The 21885-nt window shown below is 44.6% G+C and overlaps 1 long non-coding RNA gene across 14 annotated transcripts in view; it reads right to left on the bottom strand.

Moving 5' to 3' along the window:
* LOC141577226 (uncharacterized) overlaps positions 1-21885 on the bottom strand; it is a 110667-nt gene that overhangs the window by 45141 nt on the left and 43641 nt on the right. For 11 of the 14 annotated variants that reach the window (XR_012506079.1, XR_012506080.1, XR_012506084.1 and 8 more), the window contains 6 exons: positions 18956-19201; positions 18178-18265; positions 10927-16969; positions 6276-6846; positions 5393-5557; positions 4722-4891 (listed from right to left, as the gene is read on the bottom strand). This is a non-coding gene — a long non-coding RNA (uncharacterized LOC141577226). The remainder of the gene's footprint in view (positions 1-4721; positions 4892-5392; positions 5558-6275; positions 6847-10926; positions 16970-18177; positions 18266-18955; positions 19202-21885) is intronic. The other 3 variants (XR_012506081.1, XR_012506088.1, XR_012506087.1) reach the window with 2 other exon arrangements.

Below are 21885 nucleotides of genomic sequence, written 5' to 3'. Positions count from 1 at the left end.
CAGGGCTCCATCTATAGCAACAGTACATGGTGACCAACTGGGTGTTTGCCCACTCCTTTGAAACCACGAACTCTTGGGGGCCACGTGGGAAGGAGTGAGAGATTACAAGAGGGGTGGGGGAAGCAAAAAGCAAAAATCACAGCCCAAGTCCCAAATTCAAGGATTCTTTCTCAGAAAAAAGTATAAACTATTTCACACCTGTGCAATTTGGCTACTATTTTTGTGGCTTGTGGACAGCAAGAGCTTGGTGTTCTAGTCCAAAACCCAGATTACATGCAAAGAAATGTATATATTCATATCCAAAGGAAACCAGAGCTGTTCAACAACAGTTTGCAGTTAGAATAGAAAGGAACTTTGATAAAGGCAATCTCTCTCTCCCTCTTCTTTCTTTTCTGGCATCATATAATTTTAGAAGTATTTGCGTGACTAAGAGATGGCTACAGCCCGTGATTCTGCACTGGAGTGTTTGGGGCTGAGGAAGCCCAGATTACATTCACTGCATAAATGCAATCACACCAACACACTGAAAGGTGCCGTGGTGGTGGAGCTGATGTTCCAAAGCAGGCAACCTTACTCTGTAAGAGAACTCTAAATAGAAAGTAAGAATTGCAATGTTCTGTACTCAATTTCATTCGACATATGGGTCATTAACTGATAGAATATCTTCACTAATGTAACCCAAAAATAAATTGTCAACGTCGATTTTCTTCATCTGACCGTTTTATGCTAACTTAGGATATCAAACCCTCACTCCATATGGAAACCTCAGGCCTACGCTGCAGCAGTTACATCCCGTGGAAGAAAGTCATCAAGGGAGAACTGGAGAGTTTCCCTTCAGATGCTGCTGAGTCTGGTTTTGCACCTGTACGTCATTTGCAACCACTTCATCGTCAAAGGAGTAAGACCTTACCTCTGTGGGGCGAAAAGCACTGCGGTGCTTCTGAACCATCAAAGAACACTGAGCTTTGTGAAACAGTCCTGAGGCACTTAAATCGTATTTTTTATGAAAGGCCCAAAAACTGACCCAATTCACCAATCCAGGTACAACAGGGAGGTACCGGAATTAGTAGAGAGAACATGCCCTTGAAGTGTGACAAGGCCCTGCTTGAATCCTGCTACAGCATTTACTAGCCGCTAAACGGACCAATCCCTTAAGCCCTCTGAGAAGGCTTCCCAATCCGCAAAAGGGGGCTGCCACCGCCCACCTGGGAGGCATGGATGAGAATGCAACACGCAAGTAGGGCTGCCGACTGGTACCTGACACGGGGCCTGACTAGCTTCCCTCCGCTGCCCTTCTTCCCCTTTAAACTTGCACTGTTCACTCTGGTAAGGATCAAACCCCTGGAAAATACTGCCCGAATCTTCTGTGTATCCCTGAATACATGCATTACCCTTAGGAGGCCAGAAAAACAACTGCCTCCTCCCCAGTCACTATCAATGTTCTTAAGAGTCTGGGTATTTTTAACTCAAATTTTCAGGGAGACTATTCCAGAACTTTGCACGCACCATTCTCCAGGTTGGCTCCCCTCCCAGTGCCCATCTCTTCTCACCTCATATCCTCTGTCTGATTGCCTTCTGTTCATTGGAAAGCGAGTCCAGTAGGGTGGCGACTCCCAAGGACGCCCTCCCTCCCTCACAGGTGAGTGTGACTACATTCTCCCCACTCAAACTTGAGCTTCTTAGAAGTCTACCTTCCCGGACCCTGCAGACTCTGCATCTTCACAAGACACACACGTGACCACGACCCTCCTTTCAGATTTCTTCCAGGCTGGCCCTGCCAAACCCCCGGCCCCTTAAGGATAAATGGCATTAGTCTGAAAATCGCAAATGCCGCAGACTGACACACCAAAGCTGCATGGTCTGGGCTTTCCTCCAACCCAGGCACAGCCCTGCCCCGCCTCAGCCTCAGCCTGCAGCTCTCAAGATGATCTAATTCACATGTGCGGCTGTGAACACCAGCTAAGGATGACGACTCGCAACGTGTATCTCTAGTCCGGCTCCTTCACCTGAGCCCCAGGGCCATAGACCCGTGTGCCTCTTTGAAGTCCTAACTTGGATGACAAATGGCATCTTAAAAATGCCTCATGTCCGCCATTTACTCTGGAATTCGATTCCTGGCAGGTACCTCCCAGACACCCCATTTTAGTAACAGCCCCAACACACACCTATGTGTTTGAAGTCACATTCAATTTCCACTGTTCCCTCCCCCAAGCCCTGCCCTGGAATCAGTCCTGTTATATCCGTCACTAAGCCCATCTCAAGTCTGGTTCTGCAGGGACCACGGCCGGAACCCCAGAAGTTCACAGCATCCATGGTGCACTGAGTCACAGTCCTCCAAAGGGTGCTCCCTGGAGGGGGAGGCATCTCCTGCCACTGGTCACCTCAGAAGGCACTGTATTCTCACAAAGGAGGCCCAGGAGAAGGGACTTAAGGTTCTCCCGTGGTCTGAGTTTTGAAGGGCCCGAGGTGTGGGGGAGCTCCTAATTAGCAGACACACTTGCCAGTAAGCAGACGAGGATGGAGGAACCCAGGCAAGGCTGTTCTCACTCCGACCCCTGGGCTCTCGGGAGCCACGGGAAAGGCCTGTGTCCAGGGCATAGCCCGGCCATCAAATATCCCAGCCTGCAATTGCCAACCCGGACAGACTAGACTCCTTCTACTTGCAACATTTAATTCTGATCTGTTCCCCACCCACAATATGATGGACTCATTCAGATATTCTCTCCTGTCTGAAGCGAGACAAATTCAGTGAAAAAAGAAGTGTCCACATTTGGACCAGAGCATGAAAGGAGAAACAAGGCCTCATGGTCAGCATGATGGTGGTGGCCAAACACTTTCACCGGGTGAGATGAACCATGGTGGGGGTGAGAATCCAAGGTCCTAGGTCGGCCAAAGCATCTTCCTTCATAGTTGACTGGGGTGTTGGAGACTCACTCCCGCAAACTAACGACAAGGCCGACAGTGTTGGACGTCAGCTGCAACAGACACGGAGTCAGCTATTTAATGCAAACATGGGTTAAAAGTAAAGGCCGGTGCAGGGAGGCCTGCACGGCTGCTGAGGCAAACCACAGACCCGGCTCTGAATGCCCACTGGCTGGAGCAGGGTGGAAGCTACGGTCCCCTTTAGCAGTCCCTATGTCCACCAGATCCAGGTGAACCAGCTACTTAGGAGAAGAATATGTTTTCCTGATACTCAGATAAACCAGCCTCGTAAAGGGAACAAAAGAGTGGCATGGATTTTAGACCCACTTCTGCCCCTTTATGAAGGCAAAGTAAAGTAAATGGCACGGGAAGTAAAATGCAAAAAAAAAAAATTAAATAACAAAACGGTGACTGCTTCCTCCAACAGCTGCTCACCCCCGAGCCTGCCACTTCCTCACCAGTGACCGCCGGCCAGGCAGCGCCGTCACGCGCGTCACACAGCGACAGCCAGGAACCGAGTGCCAAGCACGTTTGTGTAAAAGAAGGAATGTAGCAAGATGCTGCAGAATTTGACTTTACAAGTTTAAATACTCCATGAAAAACATCCCTCAGCAGCCGCCTAAATGAATTCGCATCTCACGTCTTCAAAACAATCAAACAAATTTAATAAGGGCGCATTTGTCACCAAATATAAGGAGGACCAAACTGGTTCCTTAAAGCAAGGATTTTAAGAGGTATCAAACACCAGTGGGTGATGTGCTAAAAATAATTAGAAAATAAAAAGATGACAAGGATAATACATGGATCAAGGCAGCTCTTAAGTTTTTGCTTTTTAAAGCGATTGAGACAGCACGGAGGGCGATCTAGCTATTTCCAATGCAGGGTGTGCACAGCCCACATTTTCAGACGCAACAACATGCTCACAGGGCAGTACAAGAGAAAAAGGAATAAAGAAAAAGGAAAAGAGGAACAAGAGAATATTAGAAACACACAAGAACAAAAATGAATTTGACAGCACGTACAAGAATTTACGTGAGTGTGTGAGGCCAGGGACCCTGGGATGGTGAGACCCACACTCACCTCCTGCTCCAGGGAGAGCAGGGGCCTGAGGGGAGCGGCGCTGCCGGGGGACCCCATCGTGGTCAGCGCCCCTAACCAAAACTCGACATACATGGGTCTAGGCAGGTCTTAAGCTACAAATTTTGGTCACATTTCAGGCTGGACACTTTTACGCACTTCCACCAAGAGTAGCAGGAGAGAATTAGGCTCTGTTCCTGCACCAAAGCATTGTTTAAAAAATTAATGTCTGCGGAATAGTAAAAGCAACAATGGAGTAAAAGTGACTGGAGGAGAACGTGCTTGACCCGAGCTCACTGGCCGCGTTATCTCACTGACGTTAAGATGCTGGCTGAGACCTTACGGTACCAAAACAGACAGACGCACCAGGATGGAGGTTTAATGCGCTGCTATATTTTGATGCCTTGAGCCATGCCTGGTACACGAGTTTCTGGGCAAACAATGGTGACTGTGTCAACCACTATGGGCAAAGCACATATCCAGCTACTCCTCCAAATCCCAAGGGCAGATTTCAAAAGGCTAAAACAAGCAGGAATTCTCTGGTGGGTCCACAGACTCAGAGCCAAGCAGTTGCGGAGCAAAAATGTCACCAGTGCCTCCTGTGACAAAAGAGGAGGCACTGGCCTGAGGGCTGGGGCAGGGCTCCAGGCTTCCACTGCTCACCCACCAGTCTGTCCAGGGGGAGAAGGTGGTCCCTGCTTACGTTGCACCGATGCACCTACCTTGACTGACGCCTGGGGGATCAGCAGGAGGTGACATGTGAGGTGAATGGAGCCAGCCTCGGTGTAACACGGTGCTGGCAGCTGTGCCCTCAGCAGTGCCCAGGCTCCTAAACCTGACACCTCATCTCCAAGGAGCAGATGGGGAGCGTGGGCATGTAGATCACAGGGCCCTGTGAGGACAAGAACAGATCATGGCCACGACATGCCTTGCCCCTTCCTTAAGCATGTCCGGGAGGAACAGAAAATTCATCCAGAGCCCGCTAGGCACCTCACGCAGGTGGGACTCGGGTCCTCTTGCCTATCACTCACAGGGCTGATCTGGATATTCTTTTTATCAATTCTCTGGCATCTTCTCCTCCAACTTACCAACAACCAGAAAGTAGAATCTGATCTTAATTAAGTTCAAGAATCACAGAGCACCGCCTCCACAGCAGGCCCGGCAGCACGTGCCATGTCTTCCGACCATCACCTGTGGGACCGCCATGTGCCCTCTCCAGACTCAAGGACCGAGGCCATAGGCTGGGAGTACACAGATTCCCTCACTCTCCCCAGCAAAGGGGGACCACCTCTCGGCAAAGGCATCCCACCCTCTTCTGCCCGAGGGACAGCACAATAGATACACGGGGAAACAGAGCAGAAGTTGGGGGGTTAGGCAGCCCAGAAGAGCTCACCTGTAATTCCGAGGCAAAGTGGGGCCGTTCACTCAATCACAGGGACAAAGTGAGGATGAAGATTTCTCTGCTCTTTCCCATACACCGTGATACGCCTTTCCCTGCATAAGGAGTTCATTCGGATGTCCCTGGCGGTGTTTCTGATGTCCTAACATGGCATGCTGCCTGTCGGGCAGGAAGAGAGGGCCTGAGCCGAACAGGTGCTGAGTCTGGGAGGCAGGAGACACTGGCTCCAAGCCAGCTCAACCAGCGCCTCGTTCTGCCTCTCGGGATTCAGCATCTCATCTATAAGCAAAGGGATGAGACTGTCCCAGGAAACGCTGCCCAACAGAATTGAAATGAGAGCCATGTAAAGAAAGTTTCCCAGTTGCCACATTTAAAACGGTAAACAAAGAAACAAACCAACAAATAAAAAACAAGTACTAGAAACTGATTTTAGGAACATATCTTACATAATCTACTGTATGTAAAATACTATCATTTTGACATGTAATCAATAGAGGAAGTAACAAGATAGTTTATATGCTTTTAGTAGACAAGCCTCAGCGTCTCATGTGCATTTGACCTACAGCACATCTCAGGTCAGTCCAGCCTCCTCCCCAGTGCTCCTAGCATCAGTGGCTGTGGCTACTCTATTGAACAGCAACTCAAGGGGTCCCACCAGGGTCCTGGCTGAAAAGCAGGAGTAAGTGCTCTAACAATATCACTAAAATTATCTCTCTGAAACAAAGGCGGATTCACTTTCAAATGTCTGTAAACCAGCGGGCTGCACCTCCCTCCCCCCTTGGATACAAGACAGCCCTATTCCGTGCTGATCCCATTCTGGATGGAGAGAAGAAATCCGGCACGCAGCCAGGGTGGACTGGCCTCCAGGTAAACTTACCTGCTGTCTGTGTCCAGTCTCACGAAGTCCTCCTTCTCAAACGGCATGCAGAGGAGTAGGATCTTGCCCCAGACATGTCAGGGGCCCCATCCAGCCACTTGGACTTGAGCAAGATGAAGAGTGACTCAGTGAATTCCTCGATCCTCTTCTCCACCACCCTGAAGTCCTCGTAAATTGAAGGCCACGTCGGTGCGCGGCTGCTTGGCTACCTCCCCATGCAGCACAAAGCAAAGAGATGAGGGTCATTAAGCGTGGTGCCATACAGCTCCTCTGCACGTGGAGCTTCTCGAAGGCCTTGGCGGAGGGGCAGTCGGTAATGGTGACAAGGCCCACAACCATGCGGTTGGTCTGGAAGCCTCTCCATCCATTATTGGGCGCATAGTGGTGCCTGTAGTGCATACAGAGTGCGCCCTGGGAGCTGCACAGGCTGATCTGGCTCACCAAGGAGATTCGCTTATAGATGCAAAAGAAATTCTTCTCTGAGATGATCCCCACTGGTTTGACCACCACGGGAAGGGTCTCATAATCCTAAGCACACTGCACGTATTCAGGGATGCTCATGTTGCAGGCCCTGCCGAGAGGGGAGAGGAGATCGAGGTAAATATTGTGCTGTGGGCTGCGGGCGCCTCTGGGTTGCGGTGACCTGGTGTGTACCAGCCAGAAGGCAGGGGAAGCCCAAGCAAATCCAGGGGTACTGTTTGTCCTTCAGAGCCTGCACATGGCTACCGTAGCTCGGATCACTTTACCCAGCTTTTGGTCTAGGCTTCCTGCCCCTGCAGAGAAGGGTCATTTCTTGTTTTCTGTTTCAAAGCACCTAGCAAGGGACTGATGCAAAGTCACTGCTCAAAAATGCGGAATAAAAAAATGAAAAAAGGAACTGCTTTCCGCAACCCCCTTCAGCAGAATATAAAGAAAAGGACAACAGTAGGAGCAAAAGATGTGGATTTCAATTCCAATTTATTTGAACCCCTAAGCTGCAGAATAATGGATAAGAAAACTTGCCTTGGGGAGGAGGGTACAGTTCAGTGGTAGAGCACATGCTTATCTTGTACGAGGTCCCAGTACCTCATTTTAATAAATGAAACAAATAAATAAACCTAATTACCGTCCTCAAAAAATACTTTTTAATTCAAAATTCAAAAAACACCTTGCAATTGACACAACATTGTAAACTTGACTATACTTCAATTAAAAAAAAAAAAATCCTTGCCTTACAAGAATATATCTGGATTACAGAAGTTTGCAAATGTAAAATGCCTAGGGTACCATCTGCATAAAAAGGGGTGACTACAAATTTACTATCCCTCCTTTATGAGCTATGTTTCCTTCAGGGGGGTAATAAACTCTCAGAGCTAATTTTCTCAGATTTAAAAAAATTAAATATTACCTGATTCTCAGTAATGCTGAAGAATCAGATAACCCTATGAAAGCATCTGACCCACAGAGGTTACTCAATAAATGTTTGTTGAATGAATGAATAAACAAGCAAAATGAATGCTGCTCGCTGCCACAGACCATCATAATGGTACTGCTTGGAAATCCCAAGCCCACATTCCACCCGTCTCTACACTAACCATGTGGGTGACCTGGGCAGGCGTGTGTGCTTCTCTAAGCCCCAGTTTAATCGTGAATAGAAATGATGGCAATAACACAAACCTCAAATTGTTAGTGAGTCAGTAATGAATCGTACCCCAACTTTGCAAGATGGAACCATTAAGGAAAACTGGGAAAAGGGTCCATAGGCCCTCTCCATATTATCTCTTACAACTACATGGGAATCTACATTATATCTCAAAATAAAATTTCTACTTTTTTAAAGAAGCTATTGAGGTTAAATTTGCTCACTGTCTCAAAAAAGGAACACACAGAAAAAATAGGACAATGCCCAGCACATGAGATATACTCAGTTAACATTCCCACTGAACCCACTGGTCCCTCAAACTTCAGAGCAAGAGGATGGGTCCTCGTGGCAAGAGGCCACTGCAACTGAAGCTAACAAACTAATGGTGCTCACTTCCAAGAGCCCCTGTCACCACCCTTGTTCTAATTTTCTATTTCTAATTTTTTTCTTTTTATTAAATAGAAACTCCCAATTGCATAGCCTTCACCTGACTGGACATCAAGATGGCAGCCCTTCAAAACCTGACCACAGAGATCATGATGGCAGCCCTTCTTGTTGAAACAATAAAATGAAAAGCCATTTCCACAAGACCTCTGTGTAAATTTACTAGGGAACTTCATCCTGGACTGAGGAAGAGGACTGGGGAGGAGGGGCCAATCTGGGGCATAGAGAACTATGGGCCACCTGTCCCACGATGGACTTTATACTCAACCATCACCCTCCAGGAAATTTAAAATACACAGCGACATAGTGCTATGGGCAAGATTTTTTTTTTTTAAATCACTGAATCCCTTGCAGGTCTTGTTTCTACTGAGACACAAATAGATTATGTGTATAATGTTTCACAAAAGCCTTAAAATATTATCACCCCAACTTGACACATCAAGAAACTGAGGTAGAGAGGTTTGTCACATTTTGCAAGATTAAAGAGAGGCCACGACAGGCACCATATTTAAATCCAAGCCCCTGCTCCAGTGCTCACACTAGAAAGTGTGACATACTGCCCCTTTTCTGCCCTCTCCCTGCAATAAATCTCTGAAGAGTATTTTCTGTGCCACCTGGAATCACAATAACATCAATTTTCCACATAGAGCTACGTCACTCCTTGCAGGACGTAACAAAATCTAAAGTGTTGGGATGGGAGGAGAGATTTGCATTTTCTGTTTCTCAAAGGAAACATGGCTTTAAAAGAAACTGAAAAGCACTTATCTAGTCTACGCCCTCATTGTGCAGAGAAAGAAACGGAGGGTCAGAAGAGATGAGGAAAGGGCCTCATTAAAATATATTGCTTCAGCGCAGCATCAAGCCAGCCCTGGGCACTGCTGGGGGAGGATCTGGGAGACCCAGGAGAATGAGTGTTAGAAAACGGAAAGAGAAGAAGCATACAAGGCCCTGTCTTTAAACCACTATACCATGAAATTCAACCATATTACCCAGTATGGGGGCAGCCAATAATAAGGTGGGGTAAACAGGTTACAGAAACCTGGAAGTCTCAACCATAGTGGAAATTCCAACATTTACTATGTTTTTTTTCCCAGTTCAAGCATCAACTCAGTGGGCACTCTGTACCAGGGACTACACGGGGCCTGGAGTTCTCCCAAATACAGATCTCTATTACCACGTGTGCAAACCACATAAAGGCCACCAGAAGAAAAGCACTCACAGATAACATGGAATTACTGAACCTGAAAGCAGACAAAGAGCATATTTTACTAGGAAAAACGGTGCTGCTAGAAATGAACTCATGGACATAGAAAGCAAACTGTGCTTAGCAGGCAGGAAAGGGGAGATTAACAGATACAAGTTAATAAATATAAAATAAATGACAAGGGCCTACTATATAGCACAGGGAACTATATTCAATTTCTTGTAATGAGTTCTACTAAAAACAATCTAAAACATATGTAGATACATATGCATATGTTTATAACTGAATCTCTGCTGTACACCTGAAACTAACATTGTAAATTGACTACACTTCAATAAAAAATAAATTAAAAAAATAAGTAAATATAAAAGCAACGCCATTAAGAAAAAAAAAGAATACTGTAATCCCCTTAGCTGTAGGGGCTGGAGAATCCTGGCTGCAAGCACCAAGTCCACTGGATCACTCCAGCACTGGCTGTCACTCTTTCTGACCATCAGAGAGTCACTTGGCTTCACTGAGGTTACTTTTCTGTTCTGTGAAAGGCTACAGTAGCAACTAACGATGTATAGAATCTCATCATTCACAAGCCCAACAATTAGTGAGGACTTCCCATGGGCCAGGCTCGGGAGAGATGAAAAGATACGGTTCCAGATATATTCATGGTTAGAAGAAATTTATGCCATAAAGACATTAATTCTTCCTGTTTTAATGCACAGATTCATTGCAATTCTTATTAGAATTCCTACCAGATATTTCTTGGAATGTAAGAAGTTAATTTATGGTCAGGAATAGGCAAGAAAGTTCTTTAGAAACACCACTGGGGTGGGGTGGGTATGTCACTCATTTCCACTGGTCTTTCTGATGTGATGAAAACGTTCTGGAATAATAATTGTTGCACCACTGTGAATATGCTAAAAGTTGCTGAATTGTAACATTTAAATGGATGGACTTCATGGTGTGTGAACAATATCACAATAAAGCTGTTATAAGAAAAAATATTTCTTGACAATTATTTTTCCCTCTATACTACTAGTCTGCCCCACAATTTAAGAAAAACAAAAATCCAAAATAAACCAAACTGTGCCAGGAGCTCTTTAGGACTGCAATGTCCCTGGGTCTCCAACGCCTCTGCTGGTGCTGTCCTGTTAATGCACCCTAGCTGGGCTGGGCTAGTTAGGGACTGTAACTATCTTTTTAAAATCGACAGTTACACGTTTCACCCTGGGAGTGGGAAGGAAGGAGCATGTCACAGCCTCATGCCTTCAGCTCATTTTTAATTGAAGAAAGCCCTGCTTTCAACACTGTAATCCCTGGCACTATAAAAACACGTGACATCAACAAGCACCGCCATCATAACACCTGAAAGTGTTCAAGGTACTTACCTGGGGCAGAAACACTGAGAGAGGAGACAGAAGCTCGCTCAGCAGTGAGGATCCACTTTTCCGACTCCACCAGAAGCTGGGCTTTAAAGCCGGAGGCTCTCAGCCCAGGGAGCAGCGCCCACGCCGCTGAGCTTGTCCTCAGGGAGCAGGAAAGGAAGAGCAGGGCAGCCCCGGTGTCGCGGGGCAGTGAAAGCGGGGGGGGGGGGTTGGTGGAAACGCGGGCTGCAGCCCCGCTCGGAGGCCAGCCTCAGCCCCAGCCGCCTGCCCCCGTTCTGGTCAGCAGACCCCGCCCACCCGGGACACAGCCCGCCCAGGGGCGGGGACGGGCCGGCGGCCGAGGGGAGGCAGCCCGGGAGGAGAGGACTCGCGGGCGGTAGAGGTGAAGGGGACGCCAGCCACGGACTCAGGGGAGCCCGGCTGGGTGAGAGGCTGCAGTTGCACACCTGGCCATGGACAGTTGTGGCCGGGGCGCCGGTGTAGGTGGCGCGGGCAGAGGGGTCTGGCCAGAGCAATTCAGCTGAACACAGGCTGACTGGCGCCCTGGGGGGCTGTGACATGCCGACCGCACTCCCGCAGCCGCCTGACCCCTTTCCCTGGAGCCCCCCACCTTGCACTTCCAGAGCCAGAGGCCCCGGCACCGGGCAGGAGCTAAAGGCCTACCGGTCGACAGAGCTGAGAAGCCTTTGGGGCCGATCCCCGGATCGGAGCTGGAGCTTCCAACCCGCGGTCCAGCTGGCACCGACTGCCCATGCGCAGGAGGGCCAGCGATCCACTCTGGGTTCTGCGAGAGAAGGTGGGGCAGCGAGGGAGGGAGAAGATGGGAGAGGGAGGAGAGGAGGGGAAAAGTGGAGGGAGACAGATGGACAGGAAGAGCACAGAAAAGGGATGGATCTGGAGAGGGTAGGGTCGTAGCGGAGATGGAGAGAAAAAGCTTTACCTCTGGGGGCACCCCGAAGGAGGAGGCAGTCCTGCCTCTGTAACATTCTGTTACCCTTCAAGGCCCGCAGCTCATGTTTTACCTCTCGGATCCAGCCCTCCATCCGATGCTTCTGCAGAACCCCTATGGGTATCACACCCGTTGCCCCCACGCGGAGCTGGGTTTTCTGTTGCTCAGGGAACCAAGCACCCGCAGGTGTTGTCGCTCAGAACTACCTTGGGAAGAGTACCTATTCCCCTTTTACACGCTGGGAAACAGGCAGGCATGATCTCTGCCTTAGTTCCACTCTCCCAGGTGTTGGGCTGGCGGGGAGCGGGGTGGTACAAGATCAGAGCCCCAGACAGAGCAGACTGCCTGAGTGTTGGTGCACAGTCCCCATCCCTCCTGGGTAAACCACACCCCACCCTAGTGGAACCATCAAGGGCTCACAGTAGTTCCCTGGGTGTGGGAGAGCTATCCTCATGTAAAGGAAAAGCCCAGCTGGGCTAACAAGCTAAGTCACAAATCTAAGTGTGATAAGTGTCGGTTTACTGATCTAAATTCTGCTGGGCTAACTCGTAAACCTGAAGTTTAGTGTCAGTTTAATGGGCTAACAAGCTAACTCGTAAATCCAACCTCAACAGGTGTCAGTAACGTGATCTATTACAAGTTGATAAGCTCCAGTGTACTGATTCCTTGCTTTTTGTTGTTTGAGCCTTATTGGCTAATACCCCTTACTTGTAATTAACCCTTTAAAACCTCATGTGCATGTCTTGGAGTTGCTCAGAACTTCGGAGCAGAACCCCTCTGAGCCCCCCGGAATTATAAATCTGAGTACTCCAACCCTCCCAGTGGTGCTTGTTTCTTGGCTGGCATGTTGTTTCCATAACACTCAGTTCCAGTGCCCAGCTTGCTAGGTAGATAGGAGTGTTACCGAGTCCAAATTCATTCTCCTCAGTGCAGGACAGGCCAATAAGTTGGGAGACCAGGTGTTGGGGCAAGGAATAGCAAGTCTCTGTAGACCTAGATAGCAAACTAATGTCCTGGAAAACCATCTCCCCAAGTCAGAATTCAGGCTCCTTTCCTACGTGCTTGGTTGTTGCAATTTTCCTGGTGTAGGAATTCCTTGTTGTTAGAATCCTTTGTTCTTGCAGCTATCTGCCTGGGTCAAATCTCTGTAAATCTCCAACAAAACAAACGTTATTTTCTGTTCTGTAATTTGTTATCTTTTTATGAATGAAAAATTGTTAAATATCCTTAAAGGTCAGAGCCTTCAGAATAGGATCTCCTGTATATTTCAGGCTCTAAGCAACATTGTTTTACAAGCAAGATGAAGCCTAGGAGACAGAGCATAGGGTTAAAGTCAAATGAAAAGATCTAATATGCAGTCAGATTTGTTATGTTCTATTACCCGGGCAGAAGCCACTTGAGGATTTAAATCCCTTTAAGTTAAAAATAACTAAAACTTTAAAGGAATTTACATACATATTTGGGAATGTGCATACCATATCTGGAAAAGCATCCAAAGGATAGTAAACAGTGGCATCTCCAGGGAGGGCTGGAAGAACAGAGGATGAGGGTAAACTTCTTTCACTTGTGTAGTTTTGTGCTCTGTTTGAATTTTTTTTAACCATTTGCATGTATTTCTTTTTCAGTTAAAAAAAAATGTGTAATGGAGCAAAGGAGTAATTAGCTCAGCAAATACAGCAGCCATGGAATTACTGAGTCATCACTTTTGACTTAAGCCAGGAAGCATTTATTGACTCTCTCCAATGTGCCCAGTGCTGTTTTAAGACTTCTTTTATTATTATTATTTATTATTATTATTACTATTATTATTATTATTGTTATTTTATGAAATAATAACAAGGTATCCCCCACCCCTGCCCATGGCTGGTGGGAAACCAACTCAGTTTTTATTGAGTTGTTTTCCAAGGAGTAGAGATGAGTTATAAACTGAACACATCTTCAGGGCAAAACAGGCGGAGTGGTTTTACAGCACTCCAGACAGCTATGAAGGGTTTTCAATAAAGGTGCCCAGAGGCTGAGAGAGAAAGCCTCTAGGGCCCTACAAAAAGCTGCCCAAACTGCCTTCTTCATGGCACTACTGAAGTAGGAAAGAACAAATCTGACTCCATATTTGATCTGTTCCTTTGACTTTAAGAAAACCACGTTAATACGCTCCGGTCTTTTCATGGGTTATGATGTCACAAAGGAGACGGACAGGTCAACAAGGGACCACTCTGCCGTGATCACTGAGCCGGGGAACGGGATGGGCTGCAAGATGTATGACGCAGCCATAGCAGTGCCCGTGCTTCTAGGCAGGTAACCAAAGTCGCCTCGACAAGGTGTCAAATACTTGTGCTTACGTCCTAATCACCTGACGTGTATTAAAGAGAAATGGAAACCTATAAAATTCCAATAACCTTGGTGGGTACACCGTCCAAAGAGCAAAGTCACAGTTTGACAACTGGCCATCCCGGTTCCCTGGGATTCATTCTTGGAGAATCTTAGAAACCACTCCTCTGTCCTTAAGAAGTGCTGCATATTTGTCCTATCTTTGGCTCAGGGATGGAGCATGTTCAAGTGAACTTTAATGTCTGCACAGATTTGACTGTCTTTCTCCAGTTTCACGTGTCCATTCTAAAGAGGCCTGAGCTAAGTCCATCCTCCGTAAAATCTATTCCCTCCAGTGACAGCTCATTGAGCTTGAAATTAAAAGCCAACTGAACAAGACTGTCTGTCCTCAGCTAAAAAGTTCACCCACCCTTCACTGCTTTCTTAATCTCCTCTCCTGGCTAATTGCAACAGACTAACACCTCCCTCTACCAAGCTCCCCAACTATGTCAGTTTTTCTCCCCAAAGAGAAAGTAAGGTCCATAAATGAGGAGTTAACTCCATAGTCACCTCTGAATTCCTAGCATATAGTAATGTTAATAAATAGAACTATGATTATGGCTTCTTTCCTTTAAAACTTTTCCAGTTATTTGAATGAGGCCTTGGAAGAGAGGTGTTTGCCGTCCAGTATCTAGATCCACAAGACTCTGGAGGCCTTTTCCGGAATGGCTGCTCACTGATTCATTCAAACCACAGCTTCTCATTCCAGGAGTAGCTGGGCTTCTCTGCCAGGAGTTTGTGGTCACTCTCATGCCAGAAGAGCTTTAAACTATATCCTTACTTTGGATTTGTAATTTTTCCCCTCTTCCAACAAAATTGACTTTCCTTACTGTCTTGCCTTGAGGAATTTTTTTTCCTAGTTCACCCTTAAGTAAACCATGCTTCTCGGAATGGGCATGGCCTTAAATATGATCAGTCATCCAACTCCCAGTGTGAGAGGCTTCGGGCTCAATTCCTGCCCTACTGTCAAGGCAACTGAAACTCAGTACAGGAGCCAACAGGCACCCCAGGGCTTCTAAGGCTCATGTATCACCCAGAATCCCTGCTTTCTGGTTTGTCTTGGCTTCTGAGGATTTCCCCTCAGTTTCTTGACAATTAGCTGTGCAGCTTGAAAGATGAGGAAGGAAGGTTTTATTTCTTAATCCGCATTTTAAGAAACTTGTGTAATGAAGGTTTTCACAAGTTTCTACAACCCTCCATTGCCGAGACAGTAAACACACTAGATATTTTCTATGTTTAGCTATCATGTGTATTTTTTCTTTTGTTTTCTTAACTGCAAACAGACATCTTTTAATTAAAAAAATTAAGGCCCCAAATAGGATAGAGAAAGGGCATACAAAAGTAAAGGGCAAAGACAGAAAAATGATAAGTACTCTACAAGGTTAATATAATACTTACTCTATGGATCAGATCAGCAATTCTCAGTAACAGCTATTTGAAATATGACCATGGGGTAAAAGGTCTCTCTTGTCAGGAGATGGCTAATAGAAAATAGAATTAATTCAACAAACTAAAATTCTAAGTCTGGCGAGGTACAGAAGGCTACCAGCAAAATGTGTCGTCTTCTGGAAAGGAGGGAGGCTCACCAGCTCTTTACTGTGGAGCCTGAGCCCATGGGAGGTCGGTGAAGTGAGCTCTGTAAGTACCCAACTAGCAAAGTGGGTGATGAATAAAGAGACGTGAGCTTTGATGACAGAGATGATATTACTATTCACTTGTCCTGTAAAGAAAACTTCACGTTCAGCGATCAATACCTCGGCATCCTCAGGGATTGGGATTATATGAAAATTCACAGCCCGGGCCCAGACCTCCTCTGTGAGCTCGTGACACTGCACTTAGATGTCTCAAGAGCAACTCCAACTCCACCTGAAAAGAGCTGACTTCACAGTGCTCCTCCCATAGCCGTCCTGCCCAGGGCCCCTGGTCGGGGGGCAAGGTCTCTCTGCCTCTCCGAGCTCAGGCCCATCACTCACAGATGTGACTGGACCCCTCCTTCAGGGCCCAGATTTCCTCAGTCACCGAGTCCCACCAGCCACACCTGTCCTACCAGATACTCACTGGCACTCACTCAGCACTGACCCTGTGCTGGGTACCATGCTGCATACTGTGCACACGTTATCTCACTGGATCTCCACAGCAGTCCTGGGAGGTCGGTACATCACTGCATTTATTGATTAGATAAATTGTTTCTCTTCCTTGAGTGCATCATCCAAAGTGACACGGCTACTGAGCCACAAAACTGGGACTGAAAACCACTTGAAAATTCTACACTCCTACACCTGGCAGCCACCCTAATCTGACTCATCACATCACCTCCAGCTGAGCCTTCTAAATGTTTCTAAGCATTCTACAAGACAAAAGTGATCTACGAGAGCACCCCAATCCCCTACTTAAAATCTGTCAATGACTGTCCACTGCCCTTAGGAGAAAGCCCCACCGGGCCTGAGCACAGCCCAATGGCCCGGCATCTGCGTTCCCTGCGCGGCATCGCCGCCTCACCCACCACGCAGCTCTACACTGGCTGTGTCCAGGACAGGGATGCTGACTCCGTACAACCAGGGGCTCGTCTCAATCGAACAATGATCACCTTCTTCAGTGTCCACATTCTTCACTGCTGACTCTCAGAAAAATGTTTTCTCAGGATGAATCAATATCTTTTTCCTTACAACTTCCCGTCATTGATAATGAGCTCCACCCAAAGAGAGAAGACTTAATTCTCAGTCTCCTTATCTGTAAAGTGAGAATAACAAGAAAATATGTGAGGTTTTAAGAGAAATAATATTCATGTGAGGCTGAGGGACAATTCCCAACATACAGTAAGTACTCAATATGTGCTTACTTATTATTAATAAGAATATAATGCATTCCAGCAACCTTAACTCAATGTTTTATGGCTATGTCCAACAGACTACAGACACACTGTTGGACGAACCGCTTTGAGCGGATCAGCACAAGCACACTGGGAAAGGTAAGCGCTGACTCCGGTTACAGCTGCAGCCACCCAGCACTACGGGGCGGGGGCAGTTTCTCAGACTATTACATGTTGCTTGAGCATTTAATTGTCACTAATGAATAAAGACAGGTGTTCTTTAGTCAAAGCTCCTGAAACATAAATCTTCAAAGATTGATGCAAATTAGATTTCAAGTACAACACTCTCTCTAGAAATTATTTGATAATAGTCTTAGCTCCTCTGCACATCAAAAGGGCATGTTCTTAATATATCTGACTACACCGAAAGTGTTGTTTAAAAGAAATTAAGATGAAGCCATCCTAAATAAGCTCTCAGTATCATCTTCACAAAGCCCCACCCAAGGGTCTCATTTCTCACTTCCACATAGGTGTTCAGGTAGCTTAACCTGGGTCTTGGTTTCTTATAACATGGGGGTGGGAAGAGTTGTGGATATATTTATGTTGCAAATATAAACCTAGGGTAGTTGCTGCGTAGAAATCCTAGAAATAAACAAATTGATATATAGTCCTACCTCAAGAAGCTCAGACTTTCCACTTACAACAGCATTAAAAATTAAATGAGAGATACATTTAACAAAAATTTACAAGATTTGTACATTGAATATTTTGAAGTATCACCAAAACATTTTAAAAGATCTACATATATGGAAGACATCTCATGTTGATGGAATGGTAGTCAATATTGTTAAAAAAGTTAAGACTCCCCAAATTGATTTACAAATTCAGTGGAATCCCATCAAAATTCCAGCTGACTTCTTTGCAAAAATTGAAAAACTTATCCCAAAATTCATATGGAAGTGCAAGGGGCCCAGGACAGCCAAAGCAATCTTGAAGAAGCAGAGCAAAGTGGGATGACTCACTTTAAAGTGTACTAAAAAGCTATAGTACTAAGTCAGTATGGTACTGGCATAAGTTTGGATAAATAAATCTATGAGACACAATAAAATCCCAGGGGGAAAAAACTTACATTTACAGTCAGTTTTCCACAAGGGTGCCAACAACACTCCATGGAAAGAATAGTCTATTCAACAAATGGTGCAGGGAAAGCTGGGTATCTGCAGGCAAAAGAATGAATCTGGAATCTGGACACCCATATTTTATATAACAAATAAAAATTAATTCAAAATGTATCAGAGACAGAAACGTAAAAACTAAACCTATAAACTTTCTAAAAGAAGACACAGTATAAATCTTTGAGGTCTTAGGATAGGCTTTGGTTTCCTAGATACAATACGAAGAGCACAAGTGATAGAAGAAAAAAGCAGATAAACTGGACTTCATCAAAATTAAAACCTTTTTGTTACAGAGGACATCATCAAGAAAGTGAAATGACAGGGGAAGGGGGTATCTCAACTGATAGAGGGCGTGCTTAGCAAGAAAAATAAAATAAAACAATACATCTAATTACCTCACCTGTAAAGAAATTGTTTTAATGTTTAAAAGAACTAAAGTGAAAGCACAATCTGCAGAATAGGAGAAAAATTTTACAAAGCATGTATCTAATAAGAGACTATTATTCAGGATATATAACAAATGCTTACACCTGAACAATACAAAGAAAATCGACACAATTTTTAAAATTTCCAAGGATTTAAAAAAATACACAAATGGCCAATAAGCATATGAAAAGAAGCTCAGCATCAGTAGTGAAATCAAAATGAAAATGAGATCTTATTTTACAACCACCAGGATGGTTATAATCAAAACATGCACAATAACAAGTGTTGTTCAGGAGGCAGAGATACCTCATATGCGGCCAGTGGAAAGGGACAATGGTGCAGCTTCTTTGGAGAAGTCTGTTGTTTCCTCAAAAGGTTAGAGTTATATGGCTCAGCAATTTCACTCCTACATGTAGAGTCATCCCTTAGTATCCTCGAGGGGTTGGTTTCAGGAACCCCCCATCCTGGATTCCATTATCCAAGGATGTTTGAGTCCCTTTACAATCAGCCATCTGGATCCATGAAGTGGAAACTACAGATATAGCGGGCCAACTGTACAGCCAAAAGAATGAAAACATATTCTCACAAAATCTTGCACATCAATATTCATGGCAGTATCATTCAGAGTAGCCAAATGTTACAAACAATATCCATCCATCAATGAACGGATAAACAAAATTACCAAGAATAGTCCCACAAACTTTTGGTCATTGAATCTTTGACAAAGGAGGTGAGAACATACAATGGAATAAAGACAGCCTCTTCAGAAAATGGTGTAGGGAAAACTGGACAGCTGCATGTAAATCAATGAAGTTAGACTACTCCCTCACAGCATACACAAAAATAAATTCAAAATGGCTTAAAGACTTAAACATGTAGACAAGACACTATAAACCTCTTAGAAGAAAACATAGGGAAAACATCTGGCATACATCTCAGCAATGTTCTCCTAGAGCAGTCTACTCAAGCAATAGAAATACAAGCAAAAATATACAAGTGGGATCTAATTAAACTTACAAGCTTTTTCACAGCAAAGGAAACAGTAAGCAAAACAAAAAGACAACCTATGGAATGAGAGAAAATATTTGCAATAAATGAGACTGACAAGGGCTTAATTCCCAGAATATGTAAACAGCTTTTACACTTAATAAGAAAGAAAAACAAACAACTCAATCCAAAAATGGGCAGAAGACCTAAAGAGACTTTTCTCCAATGAAGACATACAAATGGCCGATAGGCACATGAAAAAATGCTCAATATCATTATCAGAGAAATGCAAATCAAAACTGCAATCAAATATCACATCTCGCCAATCCGAATAGCCATCATTCAGAAGTTCACAAACAATAAATGCTGGAGAGTCTGTGGAGAATAGGGAACCCTCCTACACTGTGGTGGGAATGCAGTTTGGTGGAGCCATTGTGGAAAACAGTATAGAGGTTCCTCAAAAGACAAAAAATTAACCTCCCATATGACCCAGAAATCCCACCCCTAGGCACATATCCACAAGTAACCCTAATTCAAAAAGACACCTACACCCCAATGTTCACAGCAGCACTATTTACAATAGCAAGACATGGAAACAACCTAAATGTCCACTGACAGATGACTGGATAAAGAGGTTGTAGTATATTTGTACAATAGACTACTATTCACCAAAAAAAAAAGTAATAAAATAATGCCATTTTTAGCAACATGAATGGACCTGGAGAATGTCATTCTAAGTGAAGTAACCCAGAAAGAGAGAGAAAAATACCATATGAGATCGCTCACATGTGGAATCTAAAAAAAAAAACAAAAAATGAAAAAACAACCAAACCAAAAGATAAACTTATCTACAGAACAGAAACAGACACAGAGACATCGAAACCAAACTATGGTTACCAGAGGGGAGAGGGTGTGGGAAGGAATAAATTGGGAGTTCAAGATTTGCAGATAGTATGTATAGAGTAAACAGCAAGTTTATACTGTATAGCACAGGAGAATATATTTAGTATCTTATAGTAACTTATGTTGAAAAAGAATATGAAAATGAATACAGATATGTTTCTATATAAATGAAGTGTTGTGCTGTACACAAGAAACTGATGCAACATTATAAACTGACTAGAATTCAATGAAAATATTTTTAAATAGACAAAAACGAAGAAAAGAAAAAAGATATTATCAAATCAAAAGAATAAATTACTGATTGAGGCTACAACATGGATGGACCTTGAAAGTTTATACTAAAATAAGCCACACACAATAGGGCAAATAGTGCCCTTTTAGGTGAAATGCTCTAAGCGTTTATTGTACTATTCCAGTACATTTTCTGGAGGTTTGAAGTCTATCAAAATCAAAATAAAATGTATTATTCATTAAAAACATAAAATGATTCCTCACAGGAGGGCTTTAATTATTAAATGCAGGAATGCATGTAAAGATCCTGGAACAACAATTTGCATGTCCACAGAGAGTCACTGTTGTCACTGCCACTCAGAGGGTGGTGCCAGCGCTGATGAGGGCTGCCTCCACTCGCTCCCCTTCAGAGAGGAGTGACGGCCTGGGCTCTGACAGGAAGGGTGACCATGAACATGGGTTAGAAAGAGCCACTCCCCAGACTCTGCGTTACCCAGCTTTCTTATACAAACTGCTCCATCTAACATAAACACGCTACAGGGATGGATCTTACAACACAGGGAATATAGCCAATGTTTTACAATAACTATAAATGGACATAAAAATAAAAATTGTGCAACTATTGTACACCTGAAACTTATATCATATTGTAAATCAGCTATACCTTTATAAAAAATTAAAAAATAATTTAAAAATTTTATCACTTTAGTATTCAATTCGGTTTTTAAGTAACTACTAAACAGCTTAGAAAGTATAAAATATTGAAGTGTGATAAGTTTGTTTACATATTTATTTACTTTCATCCTCCTCCTAAAAGAGAAATTAAACAATTTATTTAAACACAGCTTAACAACCATAACAACAAAAAGACAAAAGTGAGAGTGAAGACAAAATGGAGATTGAATACTTAAATGAAACCAGGGGAAGGTAAAGTCATAAAAATGAATGCCATGAAGTTAGGGTAAGTGTTAAAGGCAGACTAGAAATTCAGCTGTAAGATTCTTGGCAGCTAAAGCAAAAAGTAAAAGATGATGTGATGGGTGGTAGAGCTCAGTGGTAGAGCGTGAGCTTAGCGTGCACGGTGTCCTGGGTTCAAGTGCCAGGGCCTCCACGAA

The sequence above is a fragment of the Camelus bactrianus genome, chromosome 3 (genome assembly GCF_048773025.1).
Source record: "Camelus bactrianus isolate YW-2024 breed Bactrian camel chromosome 3, ASM4877302v1, whole genome shotgun sequence".
Taxonomy (NCBI): Eukaryota; Metazoa; Chordata; class Mammalia; order Artiodactyla; family Camelidae; genus Camelus; species Camelus bactrianus.
Note: the sequence above shows the minus strand (reverse complement) of the source record. Positions and strands in the feature narration are given on the sequence as shown.